Source organism: Beta vulgaris, chromosome 7, assembly GCF_026745355.1.
Source record: "Beta vulgaris subsp. vulgaris cultivar EL10 chromosome 7, EL10.2, whole genome shotgun sequence".
NCBI classification, from domain to species: Eukaryota; Viridiplantae; Streptophyta; class Magnoliopsida; order Caryophyllales; family Amaranthaceae; genus Beta; species Beta vulgaris.
This window is the reverse complement of record NC_079208.1, coordinates 39,932,881-39,939,695: the sequence shown is the minus strand read 5'-3', so window position 1 is coordinate 39,939,695 and position 6,815 is coordinate 39,932,881. Positions and strand designations below refer to the sequence as shown.

General features: G+C 37.7%; 1 long non-coding RNA gene across 1 annotated transcript; it reads right to left on the bottom strand.

Annotated features, from left to right (window-relative positions):
* Nucleotides 1–598: 598 nt before the first annotated feature.
* On the bottom strand, nt 599–1,347 carry LOC125499624 (uncharacterized). Its single transcript, XR_007276584.2, has 2 exons — nt 1,180–1,347; nt 599–995 (listed from the first exon to the last, which is right to left on the bottom strand). It is a non-coding gene; the product is annotated as an uncharacterized LOC125499624 (long non-coding RNA).
* Nucleotides 1,348–6,815: the final 5,468 nt, after the last annotated feature.

The following is a 6,815-nucleotide window of genomic DNA, read 5'->3' as shown; positions in this document are numbered from 1 at the left end:
ATTGTTCACAATTGTGCGTTAACAAACAAAATGGAAGAACTAGAGAAAAGAAGGAAATATTTCACTTTAATCATCATTTGCGATTTATACATAAGAAAAAATATGATGACATAGAATCTTATCAGATTCATCTCGCCATCTATGTAGGAAATACCAAATTGTTGCTTTTATATAATTAAAAATATTTCTAGTCAAAATTGTGAGTACCAAGCATAAGTCATATTATTGCAAATTTAAAAAGAAACAAAGCTAGTACAAAATTAGTTAAACCAAGCGAAATAGTACGAAGTGTCATGAGTTACTATGGTTGGGCGAGTCGAAGGCCAACCTGCCTCATTAATTCAACGTAAAAACTTTAGATTGCATCCACAATAGTACCTTTCAATATAACCCTAATATGCCACGAGTTACCTCAATACTAATATGCCATGAGTTACCTCAATACTATGACAAACATCTACATCGATCAAACAAGATAATAACAAATCTACGTCGATCAAATGAGATAATAACACAAGCCAAAGGCACTTGTAAATGAATGAACAACTAACGAACAGGTATATACATTCCGAAGAACCTCAAACTTCAAAGCAGACTATGATTCGAAAGAATAATTTAATATTGACAAGAAAAACAATTCATACAATTTCTTTCCACTCACCACCACATAACCACCTCCCACCAGCGTCAAACAAGAGGGTGGACACCAAAAACTATATTTCTAAACCATAATGCCACAAATGGATACACCCACACAAACGAATTGCATTTTCACACCATACACAAAATACACAACAATGAATTTGGAACACTATCAAAACTCCATACTGAAGACATCATTGGCTAGCATCTATAGGGGCTCCCGTTCTAGCTTGTGAGATGTGGTTAGCATAAATTATTACCAAGCGCAATTGGGTACTATTAAGTCCCTCTAGATATGGCAGGAATGCTTTCCCGAGCATGATATAGATGTCCACCAGACAGAATACAACTGTCTGTAAGAGAATTATTTAAAGGTGAGACATCAGAAAATAACATCTTCAACTCATCTGAGGGGGGAAGGATCCGAAGATGTAGGTTTCGAAAACCCTAAACCCTAAACCCTGAGACTTTTGGTAAAGGGAAATCCGACCCCCACCCAAAAATTTTGAAAAAAAGAAGATCCGGAGACTTTTTTACCTTGCGGACATCAGCACTTTGATTTCCAAATGCATCAAAAAGAGCTGGTAAGAAAGAGGGCAACTCTGCCATGAGTTCTTCTTGAGACAACCTGCCCACAAGTTGAAGAAACCAAATAAAGCATTATATTACATCCGACCAATAAATTTTTGGTGGGGAAAGCAAATAGTCCCTGTACAGCAATTCCAATTAGAAAGTAAATGACGAAGCTAAAGTAGGAGAATAGCAAAAAAATAAAGAGTTCAAGTCATTGAATGAAAGGGAATGGAATCAAATGGAGGGGTGAAATAGTAACAAAACTTGTTACTTAGGGGAAAGGAAAGGTAAAGGGAAATCCAATCATCACCAAATAATGGTGATGGATTGAGGAGAGGCAGACCCAGACAAAAAGAAAGGGAATTTGATTCCGTATCTTAGAGCCTAAAAACATTGAGCTAAACATGTTCTTAGGTTGTTACATAGATCGGCCAAAGAATATTTCATCCCCATAAGGTTGCCCCATTGAGTTTGGAATTTGGATTGCTTTGTAAATTTTCGATTGGGTGAAATTGATAAAACACAAAATTGGTGGGACCATGTAGAGTAAATGTGAGAGTAACGTATATTGACCATCCCACATGAAAAGTTAAACAGTGAAAAGTCTCCAATGAGGAGGTTTTCCATAAGCTTCCAAGAGCTTCCAAAGAATAAAAACCCAGACAGCAAAATACAATTTCAAGAAATATTTGTGCCATAAAGCAGTGAACACACAACAGAATGTGTTTTCACCTCAGACAAAGTCAAATGAATAATACACAATTCAGTGAACTAGTGAAAAAGGAATCAACACCACAGAACATGCCTAGGGCAAGGTCTTCCAATTTCCAACTATCTGGGTAAAGTGTGATTGCCTTTCTTATTAGTTATCAATTCAAATTCTCATAATCCTCCGAGTAAGCATAGCGCCAAGAGAGCATCACAATTTACTATCCTTATTGAACATTGAGTTTTTTCTATAAACAAAAACACGCGCTAATTGATCCCTTAGTTTTAGAAAGCGGGCCTTGGAGCGCCTAGGCGACGAAGTGAGAAAAACCTCATCAGAAGAGCTAGGCGAAGCACCCTACGAGAGACGCAAGGAGGCGCGCGCCTTCGGAGAGGCGCCAGGCGATTCGTCTTGGACGCTTACTTGGAAAACGAGAGAGAGAAAAAGGATATTCAAGTTTAGAACTAGAAATCATCAAATTTTCTGTATATTAAAATTTATCCATGCTTTAGGAGTTACATTCGAGCAAGATCGATCATTTAATTGCATAAATTTGCTTCAATTTGAATCCTAAATCAAAAATCCCCAATTTTATGAAACCTTAATTCTCATAATTTGGTAAAAGTTGACAATCGAAGGTCAATCTTCATGACAGTGAGTGCCGACTAGACTCCCCCATGGTTACTGGCGGTTTAAATATACGGTAGAAGACGCCAGTAAAGCAGTTTGGCAGATCAGCCAGCTAGCTTCTCTTCGAACTTTTCGTTAGGGTTCCAACTGCAGTGAACATGGGAAGTTAATTACTTTATTGTGAGTTGTGAGCTGTACCCCACTCCCAAGATGAGGAATAGTGAGTTCACGTGTTCCTTTTCTCTTTTTCTCTCTTTTTATTTGTCTTTTTTTTTCTTCGTTCTTTTATCTTTTTCTTTTTTCTTCACATCTCCTCTTCTCTTCTGTGCTCACTTCTGCTACACTTTTTTATTTTCTAGACAAACCTCACTTCTGATCCTGTACTCCTTGGCATTGTTCAGAATTTTTTTAATTAACAGTAGGTGGTATATTTTTTAATAGCTAAAATTACAATCAACAGATATGTTTTTTAATCACAGCAGCCAATACTTGGTTAATTGTTGTGTTTTGAGTATAAAATATGCTTTATAATTTTTTTAAGGTTTATCACTAAAGGGGCGCCTCGCCTTAAAAAAAAAATTACAGGTGATCTCAATTTGCGATCACCCACTCAAATTTGAGATCACCTAATTCAACCTTAGACACTATTATACAGCAAGAGTCCCCCGACAAACTGGGCAAGATCCTGAATGTGATAGTACAGGTGATCTCAATTTGCGATCACCCACTCAAAGTTCCTATCTTTCTTCGAATAAGCACAAAGAAAAGAAAATGTCCTAACCTTTCAAACAAAACATTGTGTTTCTCTTACCCCCAAAGAAGAAAAATTAAGCCTTTAAAACTAGACATCCAGATCCAGTTTTTGCACTAGACTAATTCGATTCCTTGATCATAAATGGAGCTTGTGTAGGAACTTAGATGCATAATGCGGAAAATCAAGTATCAAATACTTGTACATCTATCCCAAGATCATTGCATAAATTAGTATGAATCAAACATTAGTATAGAATTATACCTTTGATGCGTATGTTCCTCTTTTCACCAAACTTCTAGTGGAGATCACCTTAGAACATCAAGCGTCGTTCCTCTAATGCTGGTCCACGAACAACACTTGGATCACCACGTGTGCTAGTACAGAAGAGAGAAAAACACTCTCTTACTTTTGTGGTGGTGGCCGAAAATGAGTGTGAAAAAGACTAAGGGAAAAATCAAATTTTTCACTCTAGAAGTTGTAAAGTATGTACACCTTTGTAACCCCATATCATTATATAAGGTGGTTACAAAAGAGGTGTTTCATGAGGCTTTATTTTGCCTCATAATGTCATACATTATGAGCCTAATAAACTCATGAGTTACAACTCTTCCCATCCATCACAACCGGCGCAACCCATTCACAAATGGATTTGGGTAAATATCCAAATGTCATTACTCGTGTGACCTCATAGGACTCAATGATATTAGTAGTTGACCCTAATCATATAGTCCAACAAATCACAATTAGCTTCTAGCAAAACGTTGTGATCATCTAATATTATTGAATATATTATCTCCATAACTTATCCTAATATTATTTAGTTTATTACACTTGATCGAGGACAAAATCCTTCAATCTCCCACTTGTCTAAGAACAAGTGTGTAACCTTCAAACTCCTTAAGTCGCTTAATGTCTAACTTGATGATATGATAACATCATATGTTCATCATACCAATATTCAAGTCGTTCCTTGAAATCTGAGTTCGAACTGTCGAAACAAATGATTAACTTCTTAATCCATTTGAGCACGGCCATGCATTTTCAGTTCTCTCTTCAAAGGCCAAGACACCAATCCTAACCTTAGGAGGACTTATCCAATCTTGTATGACCAAAGCTCCCACTCAATTCATAGCAGTTCCGATCGCTGCTTTTATAACCTCCTTTTACGGCACGGCGTTTTGCAGCGTCAAAAACATACTAATCCTTAAGTAAGAACATGTTCATACTCATGTCAAAGGAATCCATTAACATATTAATAAGAGTCTCATAAACCTTTTAGAGAACTCCCACTAGGTCTGCCCAGCGTGTATCAACTATACAAGCCTATGCAAATGACTAGACATCTCCATGTCCCTATAGCCCATGAAACTGCGCTATCAATCAACTTGCAATCTAGTCCATGAAACTGAATCATTTACGTTCAACTTAATGATTCGAACTAGGGACTAAGGTATATTATAACTCCTGTTCACTGATAGAGTTCCATTTGTCAAATCACGTATTTGACAATCTATCAAACGTTATAAAATACTTTGAACGTTTTATTTAATACTAAACCAAGATTAAATAAGAACAAAACTTTTATTGATAAACATAAACATAACATATCAAAGCGAGTAATTATAACTGTGAACTAATTAAAAGTAAATAGTACACAATTAAACCCACTCTCCTATATGCTTAAGCCCTATAGCCCTAGTATGACTCTCATGCTTGGGCTGTGGCAAAGGTTTAGTCAAAGGATCAGCGACATTGCTATCCGTATGAACCTTGCAAACTATTACATCCTTTCTCTCAACGATTTCTCGAATGAGATGAAACTTTCTAAGTACATGTTTACATCTTTGATGTGATCTTGGTTCCTTAGACTGAGCTATGGCACCATTGTTATCACAATGTAAAACAATACCATCTCCAACACTAGGCACTACTCCTAGCTCCAGAATGAACTTCTTCATCCAAACGGCTTCCTTTGCTGCATCTGCCGCAGCAATTACTCAGCTTCTGTTGTAGAATCAGCAACAGTGCTTTGCTTTGAACTTTTCCAGCTCACTGCCCCTCCATTTAGACAAAAGATGAAACCAGATTGGGATCGGAAATCATCTTTGTCAGTTTGGAAGCTCGCATCTGTGTAACCCTCAACAATTAACTTACTTTCACCTCCATACACTAAGAAATTATCCTTAGTCCTTCTCAAGTACTTTAGGATATTCTTAGCTGCACTCCAGTGTGCGTCACCTGGATTTGATTGGAATCTGCTACACATGCTCAAGGCATATGAAACATCTGGGCGAGTACAAATCATGGAGTACATAATGGACCCTATAGCTGACGCATAAGGAACATTACTCATTCGCTTAATCTCATCAGGCCCAGAAGGACACTGAGTCTTGCTAAGCGACACTCCATGTTGCATGGGTAGGAAGCCTCTCTTAGAGTTTTCCATGTTGAACTTAGTGACGATCTTATCTATATAAGTTCGTTGGCTAAGTCCGATCATCCTCTTAGACCTATCCCTATAGATCTTGATCCCCAAAATGTACTCAGCGTTTCCAAGGTCTTTCATAGAAAAACAACTTTTTAACCATTCCTTGACTGACTCAAGCATGGGAATGTGTTTCCTATGAGAAGTATGTCATCTACATACAAGACCAAGAAGACTATGTTACTCCCACTTTCCTTCTTGTAAACACAAGACTCTTCTCCTGTTTTTAGAAAACCAAACTCTTTGATTGCCTCATCAAAACGAAGATTCCAACTCCGTGATGCTTGCTTCAATCCATAAATGGATTTTTGAAGCTTACATACCCTCCTAGGATTTTCTGGATCCACAAAACCCTCCGGCTGTGTCATATACACATCCTCTTTCAAGAACCCATTCAAGAAAGCGGTTTTGACATCCATTTGCCAAATCTCGTAATCATAAAGGCGCATCGCTAGGAGTATCCGAAGGATTTAAGCATGGCTACGCTGAAAAGGTTTCGTCATAGTCTATACCATGAACTTGCTTGAACCCTTTTGCAACCAACCTTGCTTTGTAAACCTGAATATTACCATCCTTGTCTGTTTTCACTTTGAAAACCCATTTGCAACCAATAGGTGTAACCCCATCGGGCAAATCTACCAAGTCCCATACTTGATTTTCAGACATGGATGCCATTTCGGACCTCATGGCTTCAAGCCATTTTTCGGAGTCTTCACTCATCAAAGCTTGCTTGTAAGTAGTAGGTTCCTCAAATTCTAAAATCATTATCTCAGAATTTTCGGTTAACAAGAAATCAACAAACCTCTTGGTTGGTATTCTTGTTCTACTAGACTTACGTCAGGAGAAATTTTCTTCTCAACAATTTGAGAATTTTCGCACGAATTAGATTCGAGTGGGACAGTAGGAGGTTCGTGTACGGGATGCACGTCCTCCAACACTTGGTCAGTTATGGGAGAAGATTCCTCCAAAGGAGGAACTACTTCAAGCCCAACATCTGGCTCTTGTGTCGTTGTCTCTAACAT